Here is a 19,657-nt window from a genome sequence, read left to right as displayed (position 1 = left end):
CACTGCACTCCAGCCTAGGAGACATACAGCAAGTCCCTGTCTCTTAAAATGTGTGTGTGTGTGTGTGTGTGTGTGTGTGTGTGTGTGTGTGTGTGTGTATTTATATATATTTAATGGTTTTGATGGTTCCTTTTCTCTTTTTTTCTCAGCTGGCCATAAGCTATGTTGTTTAAAAATGTGATTGTGTAGGATTCCTTTTTTGTTTTTTTAATGGTCCATGAGTCGAAGAAGGTTTGTCAATGATACCCTACTCCCATTAGTACAACCCAAAAATCATATGGTATTTATACAGATACAATCCGTATGTATTTGGGCCGGGCGTGGTGGCTCATGCCTGTAATCCAAGCACTTTGAGGAAGCCAACGCGAGCAGATCACCTGAGGTCGGGAATTCAAGACCAGCCTGGCCAACATGGTGAAACCCCATCTCTACTAAAAAAAAATACAAAATTAGTCAGGCGTCATGGCAGGCGCCTGTAAACCCAACTACTCGAGAGGCTGAGGCAGGAGAATAACTTGAACCAGGGAGGCGGAGGTTGCAGTGAGCTGAGATCACACCATTGCACTCCAACCTGGGCTACAAGAGTGAAACTCCGTCTCTAAAAAAGAAAAAGAAAAAGAAAAAACTGTATGTATTTGTAGTATGGAAAAAAAAATTTTAATGTATGTAGTCACATACTCATAGACTCATGCACAACCTTTTTAGGCAGTTGAGTTTAATTGTTAAATGCCTATATGTTGAAAACGATTACAAATGAAAGTGGGAAATTCTAGGCCTTGTTTTGAATAAAAAGGTAATATAGGAACTTTTAGGAAATTCTGAGAAGTACCTTCCAAATTTTATTCTTTACCAAATGTCCTTGTTTGTACCTTTTAATGCTTTTTAATATTTATGCCATGTGACCATTACTGAATAGCATTGTCTAAACTTCATTGTGTCTATTTAACTGCTGTATGTAGTTTGTGATTTATTTGTGACAAGAATATTGGTATTATTTACTTATCTTCCTACAGTTTTTCAAGATTTCACTCTGCTACAAAATATCGCAAGTTGATATTTACTGTACACAAAGGTATTTGGGGATAACCTTTCAATATTTAGAAAAAGAGAACATACTTTAAAAGTTACTATTTTTCAAACAAATAATCACAACTTTGTGGGAGAGTAAAAGTTACATATCTGTTATTTATTGCTTTGAGAAATAAAACTAGATAAGTATTTAGCATATGTTAAGTATCATGTATAGCTTTTTAGTACATATGTGCGCATCATATGTGATAACTGGGTTCTAAAGATAATGCATAAGGAAAAAAATCTTGTAGTACTAAGGTTGTCCTAAGAAATTGGTAAATTATCTGCATAATTACAGAGGTAATATGAAATTAATCATATCTAAAGCAGCTTACTGTTTGAATGCTGGAAGAAATGGGTTTTTTTCCAGCAGACTACTGGATGAAACTTAGTATATTTGGAGTTTATGTTTATTAAAATTTATGAATTGTAGGCTGGGCACAGTGGATCATACCTATAATCCCAGCACTTTGGGAGGCCTAGGTGGGCAGATCACTTGAGGCCAGGAGTTTGAGACCAGCCTGGCCAACATGGCAAAAGCGACTCTACTGAAAATACAAAAATTAGCCAGACATGGTGGCATTCACTTGTAGTCTTAGCAACTCAGGAGGCTGAGGCAGGAGAATTGCTTGAACCCAGGAGGAGGAGGTTGCAGTAAGCAGGGATCACACCACTACACTCCAGCCTGGGTAACAGAGCAAGACCCTGTCTCAAAAAAACAAAGAAAGAAAGAGAAAGAAAGAAAAAGAAAATTAGGAATTGTGACTTCAATACTTGAATCATACACAGTGTAAATGTTTTCTTTTTTCTTTCCTAAAAGGCATTCCTAAATTGCAATACACTGTGGATAGCATGCTTTTATTTTGAATCTTACGCTCATTCTAGAATATAATCTTAGAGGAATATCAAGTAAAATTGCTTACATTACATTCATGATGTTCTCTGTCTCTTTCACATTGGTACTGGTCAAGCTCTGTTAGTTAACTGTTGAATTTAAATGCATTTGTATGTGTCATCCCTTTATTTTAAGCATTAATGGATGTTCTTTTCCTCTAATTTGTACCCTCCTTTATTCCTATCACCAATAGAAATTATGGCTTCTGTGCAGATAGCAAGTTGACTCAGATCTGCCAGAATTAATTTCTAGTTCTAGAGTGTTAGAGAAAACAGATCTGTGATAAATGGTTTAGTGGAGTTATATGATTACATGGTAGCACAAATGATTAATGATATACTGTTTTCTGATAATTGCATGGGAAAATCAGATTCTGTCTTAGGCAGTCGAAGCTTTTCACTTGTCGTTTCATTCTTCAGCTAAACACAGCCATATATAAGCTGCAAAAATTACAACTTAGGCCTTAGATTAGAGTCCTTCTTTTTAGAGTAAAATGTTTTAAAAGTATAGCAATAAAAATTACCCATTTTCTAGAAAAAATTAAAATCATGTGTACATTATCTCCAATAAAAAAATTAGGGCAAAAAAAAAAAAGAAAAAAATTAGGGTATTAGTAATCATTTTGATTGCCAAATGAGGGCTCTTTTTAGGTCCTTAGACCCTTACTCTTCCTTTGGGACTTACTTTAATTTCTCTCTCAAAATTACTAATTTTCCTTTTGCTCTGCCTTTATAAGTAATTGGAGGCGTTATTTTCTCTATTGTCTTCAGATCATATTTTGCATTATTTTTCCTTTGTAGGTGAGTTTGATTATCTTTGGTAGTCTTGAAGTTTTAATTATTTTAAATTTCTTAAAAATCAGATTATAGTTATTACATTTTATGGTACAAATAAATTCAGCCAAACTTTTACTTGATAATCCAAATTGTACTGATATCTTCTGGACCTCTTCCAGGTAAGAGAAATCAGGGAAGCAAAACCCAAAAACTCCCTAGAAGTCTACCAAGAACTAACATTTCATTGTAACTGACAATTGTCTTGGTTTTAGATCATTTCATGCTTTCTTTAATATATCTCCTTGTGCAGAAAACCACAAAAGTATGTACTGAGTTACGGAGAAAGTATAGAATTGTCCCAAAATAAAGGCAGCTAGTAATTGTTGAATGCCTGCCATATCCATAATGCTAATACTTTTTGGAGTGGGATAAATCATGAGATATAGTTCCTACTCTATATAGCCTCTTCATCCCCAAAATTATCTGTATTGCAAACATTAACTAGTAATTGTTTGCTTTATTATGTAAATGGGGCAACATTCCTGAGATCTTATAACAGAAGCATTCATTTCAGTTCATTGAGTCTTTATGGAGCACATTCTTTATGTACAGAATTATGCTAACTAATGTAGATACTTTCTGTTAGCTCAGTTGTTATGGTGACAAGCCAACTTATAAGAAATTGAAAACAGATTACAGCATAGAGTACAGCAAATGACATATAGAGGCTAGAATAATTAGGGAAGACATCCTGTGGAGAAGGACAGTAACCAAGTAGAGAACTGATATTTCTTGAAATCTATAGGCAAGTTTATAGGAAAGTTTGTATCATGTCTGTTCTGGAGGTTTTTTTCTTGTCTTAGGTCTTTTAAGATCTGTTGTTTGTGCCACTCATTTTGAACCTTGTATATATTGCTTTGTATTGTATATAGCTTTTAATGCTTACCTATCTAGTCCCAAACTGCATTGTATTCCCAGACAGTGAGAATAGCATTATATTTCATTGTACTTAATTTATTAGCATAGTATCTTGAGTATAGTAGGTATTCTGTGATACTTCGTAGCTATATCAATACCTAGAAGGTGTGCTGACGAGTTTTCAATAATTATTTCTCATATACCATTTTCTTGGATTTTGATGTGTGAGAATTGCAATATTACAAGTTAGGTTTTATGTTAGAAGCTCCTTGTTCATAGCCTCTGCAGCTGGAAATTGAAGAGTAAAAAAGGAATTGCATTTTGTTGAGCATACTGGCCTAACACTTGGAACTTAGGAAGAGAGGCATTTTTTTTTTTTATTGTTTAGTTGTACCAGGTTCTAATCGTTTTATGTGCTCATTTTTCACAGTAAAGTTATATCTATTAAGTGGACATGGGTCATCTGTACCTGGGTCATTGTTTGGGTGTGACCTGTCAACTCTTCCTTCACTAAGTTTGTAGATATAATTGTGTTAAAATATATATAACATAAAATATACCATTTTAAAGTTTATAGTTCATTAGAATTAAGTATATTCTTATTTTTATGCAACCAGCACTGCTATCCATCCTCAGGACTTTTTAATCAACCCATACAGAAGCTGGACCCATTAAATAATAACTTTACATTTCCCCAATCATCCATTCTCTCTAGGAATTTGACTTTTGTAAGTACCATGTATAAATGGAATCATCCAATATTTATTGTTTTGTGTCTGGCTTATTTCACTTAGCACAGTGTCTTCCAGGCTCATCCAGGTTGTGGCATGTATCAGAATTTTCAGCCATCATAAGACTAAATAAATTTCATTGTGTGCTTATACCACATTTTGTTTATCCATTTATCTATTGATGGACATTTTGGTTGTTTCCACTTTTGGCTTTTGTGAACAATACTGCTGTGACTTGGTGTACTCACTGAGTTTTTATTGTTTAGTATTTGAATATTCCTCATTTCTTCCCACCTCCTTTCTACTTAATATAATTCTCTTGAGAATATATTTTTAAGTAAATGCCACTCGTTATGTGTTGGTCTGGCTTGTGGACCAGAAATTTTTGAAAAGATGACAGTTTATTGAAATATATATTAATGTTTAAAATTTTAATTTAGAGAACAGCTTTATTTCTTTCATTTCCAAGGTTTTTTTGGGTACCAAACTGCCCTGTGTACATATAATATTTGTTTGTAAGAGGTATTAAATAAAATATTCTGGATATCCATGGATGTAATAGAGTTATTTTAATTAAGGTAAGTCAAGGAATACAGAGAGGGAGAATGAGCCATTGCTTGAATCATTTATACTATTTTGATTAATAGTTCGAAAATGAGAGAGGCGTTCTAGAAGAAACATTTTGAAAGACACAAAATCAAGAAACAGTGAAACTTTTGTTGGCATGTAAGTTGTTTAGGCCAAAGAAGCATAGTCATGCTCTGCATAACGACATTCCAGTCAGCAACAGGCTGCATACATGATGGTAGTTTCATAAGATTAATCTAATGCCATATTTTTACTGTACCTCAAGGTGTGTATATGGACATACAGTGTGGACTCATAGATATTGAAGACTTGAGAGGTGGGAGGGGTTTAAAGGATGAGAAATTACTTTATGGGTTCAATGTCCACTACTCAGGTGATGTATGTTACACTAAAAGTACAGATTTCACCACTATGCAGTGTATCCTTGTATCAAGACTATACTTGGACCCACTAAATTTATACATTTTTTTAAGATCATCTTTTGAAGGAGGACAGGACCCAGCTTCTATGTGCCAGTATTTATAGAAGCAGTGGGAATACTCATTATGATCCAGGGGCTTATGATAATTATTTCAGTTAGTTTATTGAACAGCCACTATGTGCTAAGGCCTGTTTAAGGATCTGAAAATACAGTGAGAAAGATAAAATCCTTGCACTGTGGAAGTTTACTTTTTGGTGTTTGTTATTATTCTGACTGCCATAGTTTGGATGTTTCGCCTACCCAAGCCTCATGCTAAAATTTGATCCCAATGTCGAAGGTGAGGGCCTAATGGAAAATGTTTGGATCATTGGTTACGCCTCCTCAAAAATAGATTAATGCCTTCCTGTGGTGGGTAGGTAGGTGAGTGAATTCTCACTCTATAAGTTCCAGCGAGAGCTGGTTGTTATAAAGAGTCAGGCACCTCCCCTTCACTTTTCTGCTTTCTCTCTCGCGATGTAGACTCTGCACATGTTGGCTTCCCTTCACCTACCTTGAGTAGAAGCAGCCTGAGGCTCTCACCAGATGGCTACTCTTGAACATTCCAGCCTGTAGAACCATGAGCTAAATAAATCTGTTTTCTTTATAAATTTCCTAGCGTCCGGTGTTGCTTTATAGCAATAATAAACAGTTGAAGATGCTGTGGATAGAGTGTATAGTAACTATCTTTTCTGTGGAATGGCTACATCTCTTAAACTACTCATGCTATAAAGTTTGTGAAGGGCTGGGCACAGTGGCACATGCCTGTAACCCAAACACTTTGGGAGGCTGAGGTGGTTGGATTCTTGAGTCCAGGAGTTCGAGACCAGCTCCGGCAACATGGCAAAATCTCATCGTTACAAAAAATACAAAAAAGTTAGCTGCGAATGATGGTGTGCGCCTAAAGTCCCAGCTACTCAGGAGGCAGAGGTGGGAGGATCACCTGAGCACGGGAGGTCAATGCTGCAGTGAGCCAAGATCAGGCTACTGCACTCCAGCCTGGGCAACGGAGTGAGACTGGAAAAAACCCCCAAAAATTTTTTTTTAAGTTTGCAAAGGAAATGACACTTTGATGCTTCAAATTACAGTCATATCTGATATACAACCTACCACATGTTAAGTACATAAATCTCAAAAAACACCTGTAACAAAATCATTCTTTGGCAGCCAGGAATCAAATGAAAATAAGTTTCAAAATACCAATTAAATTCATGGCTGAGATTTCAATGGCAAAAACAACCCAGATTTTACTGAAAATACCGACTGATTGGAATATGCTACACTCACTATTGTTCCATAAAACATAGGACACAGTGTAACTTGTGATTTGGAAATAAATAAAAAAATACATCTAAAGAAAACTAATGAAATATGACTCAAGCAGCTCAAAATTTGTTAGTTTTAGCCCTCATGAGCTTCATAAAAATATGTTTGGTATGAAATACTAACACAGTTTTTGATAAAACCTGTCTAAACAAGATGAGTAGTATTTACCATAACAGAAAAACAATGTTTTAGCCTGATATGGGCAGTTAGCTCACTAAATTTAACTTCTATTATCTATCAGTCATTTGGAATATTTGCTGCTTGTTTACTTAATGCAGCCTTTCTGAGAAAGGCACTTGCAGAATATTCACTGGCTGCTAAATATTATTGTTAGAATCAGCAACCAGAGATGGTTATCTGTTTAAACTGTTTATCTTTGTCTCTTGAAAAAAAATTAAAGCAAATAGAACACAATGTTCTACTGCAGTGGCTCTGTCTAAATGTATCTGGATAATAGCAAAATGGGTGTTTCCTTGGAACATCAGATTGAAAAGCAGCCTGGAGGAGAAAATTTTCAATAATTACATTGTAAAAAGTAAAACATACAATGACAAACTTTTCAAAATCCGCATCAAAATTAGTTGTCACAGATGAAAGAATGATTGACTGCCATACTACAAGAGTGTGCCAAGCATCAGGACCCAGAAGAAGGAAGATTTAAGTACAAGGTCCAACCTACACAGTGAACAAAAAAGACAAGACACAATGACCAAATGTCTCCAATCAGATTCACTCACGAGAAAACTTTGATATATAAAATAAAATAATAGCACATCTTAGATTTACATAGCATCTTGGCATTTTCACAGGGCTTTAGATCAAAGATTGGCTATTAAGGCAGGTTTTCTCATTTCCTCAGTATAAATTGCTCTTTTTGCAGGGTGGTCTTAATTCATTCTTTATACCTAGAGTTTAGTGTTTATCATAGTCCACATTGCATTGTTACAACTGAAAATAAAACAGGTGATCTGGACCACAGTATTATAAATAACCAAAGGGCTATGCTTCAATTTTTATTTCCCTAGACCTAGCAATATATCTCTTTCCAAACAAAAGCTAGTAAAACTGTTGAATTTCACTCTGTTATCTCTGCAGTGTCCACAACAACTCCATGATAAGGTGAATGTAGACATTATACCTCTTTTATAAAGGAGGAAATTGAAATATGAAAATGCTCAGATTCACCCACCTAGGCCCCAGGACTTTAGACTTCTGGGCTAATAGTGCTCCTCTGATTGTACTGTAGTGCTTAGAAAACTTGGGGGCAGAAATTCATGGAGAACTTACAAAATTCAGAATGAAGCCAAGCAAATTCTATCAATAAAGCAATCACTTATATATTATTTACTGTGGGGGACCAGTAAGTGAATTACATTAGATTTATAATCCTGACTTTTCCTTGCCTTTCCTTGTTCACTTAGAATCAGTAAGAGTTATGCCAGGTATATTTATACTAAAATCTACTGACTTAGGAACCTGTCTTCAAATCAGGATGGCATGATAGTGAACCATCAATCACTGATTGTACACCAAAAACATGGCCAGGACATATAAAACATATGAAAAGATTAAAAAAAAAAAAAAAAAGGCAAAGCCAAGTTCACAAGCAACATAAACAGCTAAATTGCCAATAATTAAACATAAATGGTTTGAAGAAGAAAAAAGGAACTTAGTTAAATACCCAGGCCTGTTGATGATAGATCTTAAATAGAAATGACAGTTTTTAATAACACATCAGCACTTGTCTCTAAGAAGGCAGGTTAGAACGTACACACACATGCATGCACATGTGCACATGTGTGCCAACCTCTGCTTACATCTTTTAACTGCTTGCCCGAGGATACAGGGAGGGGGTGTGTGAGGGGAGGATAGCTGACATACCTATTAATCTATTAGAAATGCAACCAAAGTATCAAATGTGTCTATGAAAGAGTATTCCATATGTACAATATAACTTGTGGTAGAATTACTGAATTCTAGAAGAATTATTTTTGACTAGGGATGGAAGGGTCAAGATGAAAGATAAGGACAGACAGGTATGAGCAGGGAGAAGGAAGTGAGAGAAAACAACAGCAGAAAAGCATCTTCCACTCAAAATTAGCCAGTAAAACAATATTCAAAATCATATGGAGGAATCTACTGCTAAGTATTACAACCAGAAGAAGAAAAGTCAGAACGTAAATTTACTGAATAATGAAATTAATTTATAGAAATAGCAAAAACCTTAAAATATGTTCATACCAAATATTCAAAAAGACAAATGCAGACAAAACGTCAAATAAAAATGAACAGAAAACTATAAAAACAAAAGCAGGAGATAAATGTATGTATGAAGAGAACTCAAATAGAAAACTTAAAAATTGTTGAAGTAAGTATAAATCAGTACATGAAATAAACTCTTCTCTAGATAGAGTTGAGGAGAGAATTCCGGATAGTTGTGATACATTTACCAGAAACTCAGTACAGAGTTAGAAAAAAACAATGTAATTTACCACAGCTAAAAGACATATAAGGTAGATTGAAAGGCTCTAATATTCATGTAATATGAGTTTGAGAGAAAGGGACTAAAAGAAACAGTGAAGAAACAATAATTGCTAAAAGTTTTTGAGAACAAAAGAAAAATGAATCAAGAAACTGGACATTTGAAGTCAGCATGAAGAGAAAATAATTTCAAATTGTTTCTTAATCTGGGAATTTCCCATAGATATTTGTCTCTACCTCAACATCCTACTAGTCTTTTCTGTTTTGTTTTTTACGGATTTATGGAATACATGTATGATTTTATTTTATATGCGTAAAGTCATGTCAAGGCTTTTAGGGTACCCATCATCCAACTAATATATATTGTACCGATTAACCAAATTTTTACCATGCTACCCCCACCAAACCACGTCATCTGAGTCTCCATTACATGTATCATTCCACTCTCTCATTCATGTGAACACATTTTTAGCACCCACTTATAAGTGAGTACATATGGCATTTGATTCTGTTTCTGAGTTATTTCACTTAGGATAGCAGCCTCCAGTTCCATCCATGTTGCTGCAAAATACATGATTTCATTCTTTTTTTATTGCTGAATAGTATTCCGTTATATATACCTACCACGTTTTCTTTATCCAGTCATATGTTAATGGGCACTTAGTTTGGTTTCATATCTTTGCTATTGTGAATAGTGCTACAATAAACATACACAAGTGCAGGCATCTTTTTGATGTCATAACTTATTTTCCTTTTGGTAGATACCCAGTAGTAGGACTGCTGGATCTAATGGTAGTTCCATTTTTAGTTCTTTGAGATATCTTCATACTGTTTTCCATAGAGGTTGTGCTAATTTACATTCCCACCAATAGTGTATAAGCATTCTCTTTTCTTTGCATCCTCACCAACATCTGTAATTTTTTGACTTTTTAATAGTAGCCATTCAGACTGGTATAAGATGATACCTCATTGTGGCTTTAGCTTGTATTTCTCTGATTTTTACTGATCTTGAGCATTTTTCCTATGCTTGTTGGTCATTTGTATGTCATCTTCTGAATAATGTCTGCTCATGTCCTTTGCACCATTTTTTTTCCCAAAAGTTCCAGGGTACATGTGCAGGATGTGCAGGTTTATTACATAGGCAAACAAACATCTTTGCATACTTTTTACTAGGGTTAATTTTTTGTTTTGCTCTTAGTTTGAATTCCGTATAGATTCTGTATATTAGTCCCTTGTTGGATGCATACTTTGCAAATATTTTCTGCCATTTTGCAGATTGTTCACTTTGTTGATTGCTTCTTTTGCTGGGCATAAGCTTTTTAGTTAAATTAATTCACATTTATTTGTCTGTGTGTGTTTTATAGAGATGTGGTTTCACTGTATTGCCTGGGCTAGTCTTGAACTCGTGGCCTCAAGAAGTCCTACTGCATTGACTTCCAGAGATGCTGGGATTCCAGGTGTGAGCCACCATGGCCAGCCATTTTTGCCTTTGTTGCATTTGCTTTTGAGGGTTTAGTCATGAATTCTTTGCCTAGGTAAATGTCCAGAAGAGTTTTTCCTAGGTTTTCTTCTGATATTTTTTCTAGTTGCAGGTCTTACATTTAAGCCTTTAATCCATCTTGGGTTAATTTTTGCATACAGTGAGAGATATAGGTTCAATTTTGTTCTTCTGCATATGGTACTCCAATTTTCCTAGCACCATTTATTGATTAAGGTGTCCTTTCCCCATTGTATGTATTTGTTGACTTTGTCAGAAATCAGTTGTCTGTAGGCATGCGGCTTTATTTTGTTCTCTGTTATGTTCCATTGATCTGTGTCTATTTTTACATTAGTACTGTGCTGTTTTGATTATTATAGCCTTCTGTAATTTGAAGTCGCCTACTATGGGGCATCCAACTTTGTTCTTTTTGTCAGGATTGCTTTGGCTATTTTGGCTCTCCTTTGGCTCCATATTAATTTTAGGATTATTTTTTTTAATCCTGTGAAAAAATGATGTTGGTATTTGGATAGGAATTGCATTGAATCTATAGACTACTTTCATCAGCATCATTGTTTTAATGATATTGATTCTTCCAATCCATGATGTGGGATGTTTTGACATTTGTTTGTGTCATCTGCATTTTTTTAAAGTCAGTGTTTTATAGTTGTCCTTGTAGAGATCTTTCACCCCTTTGGTTAACTTTATTCCTAGGATTTTGTTGTTGTTTTGGTTTTGATAGCAGCTGTAAATGTGATTGACTTCTTGATTTGGCTCTCAGCTTGGTAGTTATTGGTGTATAGAAATGGTGCTGATTTTTGTATGTCAATTTGTATGCTGAAACTTTAATGAATTCATTTATCAAATACAGGAGTCTTTTGGAGGAGTCTTTAGGATTTTCTAGGTATAAGATCATATTGTCAGCAGAGATCATTTGAATTATTCTTTTCCAATTTGGATGCCTTTTGTTTATTTCTCTTGCCTGGTTACTCTGGCTAGGACTTCTAGTACTATGTTGAATAGGAGTGGTGATAGTGGGCATCCTTGTCTTGTCCCACCTCTTAGAGGAAATATTTTTATCTTTTTCCCCCTTCAGTATTATGTTAACCATGGGTTTGTTTTATATGGCTTTTATTATGTTGAAATATGTCCCTTCTGTACCTATTTTGTTGAAGATTTTTAATATAAAGTGATGCTGAATTTTATCAAATGATTTTTTTACATCTATTGAGATGATCATATGGTTTTTGTTTTATGTTTATTGAATCACATTATTGATTTGCATATGTTGAGCCATTCTTGCATCCCTGAAAAAACCTGCTTTGATCATGATGCATTATTTTTTTGACGTGCTGTTGAATTCAGTTTTCTGGTATTCTATCAAGGATTTTTGTGTCTATGTTCAACAGAGATATTGATATGTAGTTTTCTTTTTTGTTATTGTTGTGTATTTGCTGTGCTTTGATAACAGGTAATACTGGCATCATAGAATGAGTTAGGGAAGCTTCTCTCCGCATTAATTTTTGGAACAGTTTTAGTAGGTCTGGTACCAGCTATTCTTTGTACAACTGATAGAATTTGGCAGTGAATTCATGTGGTCCTGAACTTTTTTGTTGATGGTTGATTTTTTATTACTAGTTCAATCACTACTCTTTATTAGTCTTTTCATAATTTCTGTTTCTTTCTGGTTCTGTCTTGGGAGGTTGTATGTTTCCAGGAACTTAGCCATTTCCTCTTGGTTTTCTAGTTTGTGAGTGCAGAGCTGCTCATAGTAGTATCTGATATTCTTTTATATTTCTGTGGTATCCATTGTAGTGTCTCCTTTTTCTTTTCTGATTGTGTTTATTTGAATCTTCTCTCCTCTTTTCTTGGTTAGTCTAGTGTTCTATCAATTTTGTTTATATTTTCCAAGTATCAACTATTTTATTTTTGATTGATCCTTTGTGTTGTATTTTTTGGTCTCAATTTGTCTATGTTTGCTTGAATCTTTGTTATTTCTTTTCTTCTTCTAGCTTTGAGTTTGATTTGTTCTTGGTTTTCTAGTTCCTTGAGATATAGTGTTAGGTTGTTAATTTGCAATATTTCTGTCTTTTAATGGAGGTATTTAATGTTAGAAAATTCTCTCCTAGCACTGTTTTTGCTGTATCCCAGAGGTTTTTAATATGTTGTGTCTGTTTTCATTCTTTTCAATTTTTGTTTTAAATTTCTGCCTTAATTTCATTGTTGACTCCATAGATTATACAGGAGCATGTTCCTTAATTTCCATATGTTTGTATAGTTTTGAAAGTTCCTCTCAGAATTGATTTCTAGTCTTATTCCAAGAAGATACTTGGATTGATTTTGAGGTGCTTTTTTTTTTTTTAAAATGTACTGAGACTTCTTTTGTGACCTTACACATGTACTGTCTTGGACAATGTTCCATGTGATGATACATTCCTTGTATAGAATGTTCTATAAATGTCTATTAGGTCCATTTGGTCTAAAATCCACTTTAATTTTCTGTCATGATCTGTCTAGTGCTGTCAGTGGGGTACTGAAGTCCCCCACTAGTATTGTATTGCTATTTATATTTTTTTCTTAGGTTTAGTAATGTTTGTTTTATTAATCTGGGTGCTCCTGTGTTAGGTACATATATATTTAGGATTGTTATATTTTCTTGGTGAATTGTTTTATTATATAAAGATCTTTTTTTTTTAACTGTTATTGATGTCTGTTTTATCTAAGTATAGTTATTTCTGCTTGCTTTTGATTTTTGTTTGCATGGAATATGGTTTTTTACTCCTTTACTTTCAGTCTATATGTGTCTACGAGTAAGGCAAATTTCTCCTAATTGGAATATAGTTGGATCTGTTTTTAAATTCATTCCAGCAATCTTTATTTTTTAAGTGGAGCAGTTAATCAATTTATTTTAAAGAGTCATACTGATATGTAAGGTTTTGTTTCTGTGATAATGTTAACTATTCTCTACTTGCCTTTGGGATTCCTTTTTTCTCTTTTTAGGTTTAGTAGGGTTTTGTCACATTGTCATATGCTTTATTTGTCTTTCTCATATGTGTAGTTGTTTTATATGACCTATGAGATTTATACTTTTGTTTGTTATTAGGATAGAGAGTGTCAACCTTTTGTTTCCATGTTAAAAACTTCTTTGAGTGTTTCTTATAGGACTGGTCTAGTGGTGATGAATTCCATCAGCATTTTCTTATCTGGGAAAGACTTTATTACTCCTTGGCTTATTCTAGCAGGATACGAAATTTTGGGTTGACATTTTTTTTTTCTTTAAACACTTTGAAAATAGAATCTCAGTCTCTTGGCTTGTAAGTTTTCTGCTGAGAAGTCTGCTGTTAGTGTGTTGAGATTTCCTTTATAGGTGACTAGATGCTTTTGCTGATTTTAGGATTTTTCCCCCTTTAATGTTAACCACAGACGTTTTGATGACTGTGTCATGGTGAGGTTCTTCTTGCAATGTATTTTCTAGAGTTCATTGGGCCTCTTGTATTTGGATGTCTAGATCTTTTGCTAGAGTAAGGACGTTTTCCTTAACTGTTTCCTCAAATTAGTTTTCCAAACTTTTTTCTTTTTTCTTTTTTTTCCCTCAGGAATACCTATGATTTGTAGGTTCAGTCTGGTTTTCATAGTTCCATACTTCTCAAATACTTTGTTCATTTTTTAAATCCTTTTTTAAAAAATCTTTTGTCTGACTGGATTAATTTGAAAGACCCCTCTTCTGTTTCTGAGATTCTTTCTTCCATTTGGTCTAGTCTATTGTCAGAACTTTCAACTGTATTTTGTAATTTCTTCAATAAGTTTTTCATTTCCAAAAGTTCAGTTTGGTTTGATTGATTGATAGATTCAGTTTGGTTTTATAGATATATAGATAGATAGTTTTATAGATGGATGGATATAGATATCCTTGGTGAATTTCTCAGTCATATCCTGTAGATGTAGACAGTGACGTAGTTGTATATATCTTTGCAGATTTTTCGGTTATATACTGAATTTATTTTCTAATTTCTTTGTGTTAGTTTTTAGATTTCTCTTATATATTGTTGAGAGATTTCTTTTTTGTTAGGCTCCATAGCTATAGAATTACTGTGTTTCATTTGGGGTTCAGGGCAGTCCTCAGCTCCCCTGAGAGGATGTTTCTCCAAGGTTCTTGGTCTCCTACTCCTTCAAGAATGAGAGGGGGGACCAGGTGCACTTGCAAAGTAAATACCAGACCCCAAACAGTGTTTTTGCAAAAAGTGAATTTATTTAGGTAGAGAAAGAAAAAAGGAGAAGAAGAGAGAAAACTTCCACATGAGAGAGAGAGTGTGTGTGTGGAAGGAGACTCCAAAGGGGAAATCCAGGAGAGAGAAGGTTACAGCTTCCACGAGAGAGTTCGTGGAAGGGGGTTTAAACACAGAATCCAAAGGGGTGAAGAAGAAGGGGACTTTTAACCTGGGAGGAATCCCCACCTTCTCCAGATTCCTGGCCAATGAAAGGAGTTCCTTGAAACTTCCGCTGGAGTGATTGACTTTTGATTGTTCCCGTGCCCACGAAAATTAAAACAGGAACCGTTAAATCTCCCAGATGGAGAGAGGTGGGAGAGAGGCATGGCCCTGGTTAAGTTCTTGCCCTTAAAACTACACCCCCTTGTGGACCTGGAAAGAGAACACATTCCCTCATTTCTTTGAGGTGTCATGGCACCTTGTTTTTTTTTTTTTTTTAAGTATTTCCAGTATTATTGCACTGATCCCTTTGCACATGGGAAAACAGTTGCTTCTTCTTATTTTGAATTTACTTTTACTGAAATGTAACATTTTTTTTCTTCTTCAGGATGCATCTGTGATGTATGTTGAGTAGGGTTGTTTGGCTTTGCTTCTGGGTGCATTTAGTGGTATAGACTATGTATGATTTCCTTGGTTATAAATAGCCTCAGTTTGGTGGATTTCTCAAATGCTAGTTGTAGTTATAATGTAAGGTTGAGCAAGTGGGTTCAAGGCCTTCTGAGTAGCCAGGGTGTGATGTTGGTAGTAGAGGTCACGTAAAGCTTGTCTGTTTTTCAAACCCTATGCAATTTTATCAGCAGATAATGTAATAAGCTCTGCAGATTGACCTACCAGCCAGTAGATGGTGCCTGCACGTGAGGTCCAGCTGAAGTGGTGGCAGTACGCTTGACCTTTGTTAACTGTAAGCACTCCGATGTCTTAGGTGATCAGCTGGACTGTGGAACACTCAGGGGCCCTGTACCCATGCTCTGCCTCAGATGCAGGTTGATGGGGGCAAAGCCAAGTGAGGCTAGGCTGGACAGTCCCATGCTCTGGCATCCCCAACACCAAGCACAAGTGCCATCCCCAACAAGGATCAGAAAGCAATTCTCAGGCCCCCGGGGCAACAGCAATTCCCAGGCCCCTGGGGCAATGCTCAAGGGAGGAGCAGAACAACTTGTGCTATGTCAGAAAGCCAATACAGGGACAAAGGGTAGTTTGGGATCCACAGCCTAGCAGGCAGTAGTGGGATCTGCCTGACATCCACACTTTCAGCTTGGTAGGGCTCCCTCCCATGACCTGCTGCCAGTAGTAAGCTGAAATGGCCAGCCAAGTTATAAGCAGTCTTTCTTCAGATTGCGAAATCACCCAGGTCTCAAAGCTCCCTGCCTGAGACAAAAAACATGGCCCCCAGGCCATACCCTTCCTGGTCTCATCCTACAGAGGGATGGTGCCCAGCTCCTGTACCCATAGCTGGAGCCCACATATGCTCACCTCTCAGTTCTGGCCATGGGGGCTCCTGTCACCCTAGAGACTGGATCACAAATCCTCGTCTGGAGATTCTCCAAACCAGTGTCTGCCACCTGTGCTGGCTGGCTGGTTTTCATGCAGCCCCCTTAGGATCGGGAATGTCCTTCTATCAGTGCCGGGCGATGGGAGTGCATATGGAGCACTTCCCACTGCTGTTCCTTCTCACAGTCTCCCTCTTGTTTTTCAAGTCAGATCCAGCTCTCAGTAGGGTCACAGAGCACCCCGGTGGCCTAGATTGCCTGGTTCCTCAGTGGAAATATGTATTGTAAGATACTCTCTCCCCTGTCATATACGGGAGATTCACTCATAGTTGTTCACCAGATCCACAGTGCAGGTTACTACCCACTGTATTTTTCAAACTATTCAAAGGTTGTTTTGCTTTTATGTTGAGCTCCCATGTTCCTTCTTGGATAAAAGTTCACCATGTGAATCTGTACACACTATTTTGCTATTTCTAAGTGGGTAAGTTATGGTAACAAAGCTTCTAATTTGCCATTTCACAGAAAAAAAATAAATAAATAAACCTGCCAGAAATGGTCTTCTGTGTCTTCTACTATCCCATCCATTCTGTCTCAGGCTAGAGGTGTCCTTTGTTCCATTCATCAATTACTATATTAGTCTTTTCTCACATTGCTATAAAGAACTACTTGAGACCGGTAATTTATAAAGAAAAGAGGTTTGATTGACTCACATTTCTACAGACTGGCTGTACAGGAGGCATGGTGGAGAGACCTCAGGAAACTACAATCATGGCAGAAGGGTGAAGGGGAAGCAAGTATGTTTTCACATGGTAGCAGGAGAGACAACAAATTAAGGGGAAAATGCTACATGCTTTTAAACTACCAGATCTTGTGATAACTCATTCACTATCATAAGAACAGCAAGGGGGAAATCTGTCCCCATGATCCAATCACCTTTCACCAAGCGTCACCTCCAACTCTTGGGATAACAATTCAACATATGATTTGGGTGGGGACACAGAACCAAACCATATCAACTACCTACTATTCTCTAATATAGCACTAGCAGTAGTAGTGAAGATGTTACTGATTACTTGAATACTGATTGTGTGACTGGTCAGAATTCTGTAACAGTGTTTATTAATTACTTATAATGTCTGAGGCAGTATGTTAACCAATTTACATGCATGATATCATTTAATCTTGACAGGAATGATATATTTTGTGTTGAATAAAAGCTAAAGTTTAGAGAAATTAGGTAACTTACCAAAATCATAACCTAAGATAAGGGTCAGATTGAGATTCTTACCTGTCTGGTGGCACAGGCCATGAGATTATCAAGTTTTAGCCTTCTCTGTTTGCCCTCCAACTTCTGGTTTAATATGTCAAGTAAGGGGTTCTCATTCTCTAGGACATAGTTTATTTCTTTGACAGCTTTAAATGTTAACAGATTCTCCCTAATATTAAGGAAGCATTAATATATTTTTCTGTAACTTTTAAGCTATTATGTCTTAATAAACCCTTTAGGATATACACAGGGTAAAATGACTCTATTCTTATTAACATTGGCTATATTATCAAATTGCATTTAATATATATATAAACAAAATTGGCCTGGCTATAAGCAAGAAGTCACTTTTCAGCTGGATAAATGTGTGTGTAAAATTATATGTGTCTCATGTAAAAACCAAAAGCAAAATGATTCTGAGTTGCTTAATATTCACATTTTCAATTTTCTCTATTCTCTCTAGTCTGTACCTATATCTGAACTCAATAAATAGAGTTAGGTAATAGAGTTCAGTGCAAATGTTTTTTTAATCAGCCTAGGTAATATAAAATACTTAAGTAAAAGGGATTATAGAATGAGGAATATATAGCCATCACAAATTTTGAGAGATAACTTTGAGAGATAATAAAATCTGCAGAATGAAAAGTTAGTCACATGTGAGAGTTCTATAAAATTCGAAGAACTTTTTGTTTCTAATTTTTGTCTTTGCATTTGATCTTCCTTTGCCAGTCTGTGTTTTTGTGAATTCATCATTCTTATAGATGGACCTTTCTAAGAATATTGACTTAAACATGTTCAACATCTGTGTTTTCGGTATTTATTACTTATCAAATATAATGCTAGTAAGCATTAGGCAAGGCACAGTTGTATAAGGTAAGGTTCTTTTGGTTTTCTTGTTAAAAACAGAAAAATTAAAACATCAAAATAGGGAACAGTGAACTCCCTTGTACTCATCATAGAACTACAACAATCATTAACTGGATCACTCTTTCTTTCCCCCTCTATTATCCACTGGCCTCCAGCCCTTCTAATTGGATTATTCTGTAGCAAACTGCAGATATATTAATTGAATCATATGAAATTGTCCATATCCATTCGTTTGACCAACAAAATAATTACATGAGATTCAACTTCATATCATTTTGTTCATAAATTATTAGAGTACTTCTAAAAGATAAGAGCTGTTTTTTTCTTAACACAACCACAGTGTCATTTATCATACCTAAAAAATGATAACTAATAATATCACCAACCATCTGCAGTCTTTATATTTCCCCACTTGAAGTATGTGTGTGTGTATATTGCTCATTTACTATCTTTTCACAGTTGGTTTGAATTCACACCCAGACAAGGTCTACATATGCATTTGGTTGATAGGTCTCTTTTTTCTTTTTTTTGAGATGGAGTCACACTCTGTCACCCAGGATTGAGTGCAGTGGTGTGATCTCGGCTCACTGCAACCTCTGCCCTCCAGTTTCAAGCAATTGTCATGCCTCAGCCTCCCAAATAGCTGGGACTACAGGCACACGCCACCACACCAGCCAATTTTTGTATTTTTAGTAGACACGGGATTTCACCATGTAGGTGAGGCTGGCCTCAAACTCCTGACCTCAAGTGATCCCCCTGCCTGGGCCTTCCAAAGTGCTGAGATCACAGGTGAAAGCCGCCGCTCCTGACCACTTAAATTTTTCGTAATCTATAGTTTCTTCTTTCTTGGATTTTCTTCCATGTAATTTGTTAAGGAAATTGCTCTTCCCTAATTTCAGTTGAATAAGGAATTTGAAAATTCAAATGATTTTAAAATGAAAATAATTTTAATAATTTTCATTTCAGCTTTACGAAGGATATAGGAAACACACATAAATATAACTCATTGTAAGTAAAAGCTCACTTTATTTCTCTTAAGATAACC

The 19,657-nt window shown here is 35.7% G+C and overlaps 1 protein-coding gene and 2 long non-coding RNA genes across 4 annotated transcripts in view; 1 reads left to right on the top strand and 2 right to left on the bottom strand.

Annotated features, from left to right (window-relative positions):
- Positions 1–19,657, top strand: part of SBF2 (SET binding factor 2) — a 479,501-nt gene that overhangs the window by 151,274 nt on the left and 308,570 nt on the right. The gene's annotated exons all lie outside the window — the stretch shown is intronic.
- On the bottom strand, positions 545–8,579 carry LOC116525251. Its single transcript, XR_004257637.1, has 3 exons — positions 8,494–8,579; positions 3,995–3,998; positions 545–576 (listed from the first exon to the last, which is right to left on the bottom strand). It is a non-coding gene; the product is annotated as an uncharacterized LOC116525251 (long non-coding RNA).
- On the bottom strand, positions 14,123–16,425 carry LOC116525250. The gene is made up of 2 exons (XR_004257636.1): positions 16,336–16,425; positions 14,123–14,155 (listed from the first exon to the last, which is right to left on the bottom strand). It is a non-coding gene; the product is annotated as an uncharacterized LOC116525250 (long non-coding RNA).

Source organism: Sapajus apella, unplaced genomic scaffold (genome assembly GCF_009761245.1).
Source record: "Sapajus apella isolate SASKATOON/1434 unplaced genomic scaffold, GSC_monkey_1.0 scaffold47, whole genome shotgun sequence".
Taxonomy (NCBI): Eukaryota; Metazoa; Chordata; class Mammalia; order Primates; family Cebidae; genus Sapajus; species Sapajus apella.
The sequence above is the reverse complement of the archived record's forward strand: the minus strand, read 5'-3'. Positions and strand labels throughout refer to the sequence as shown.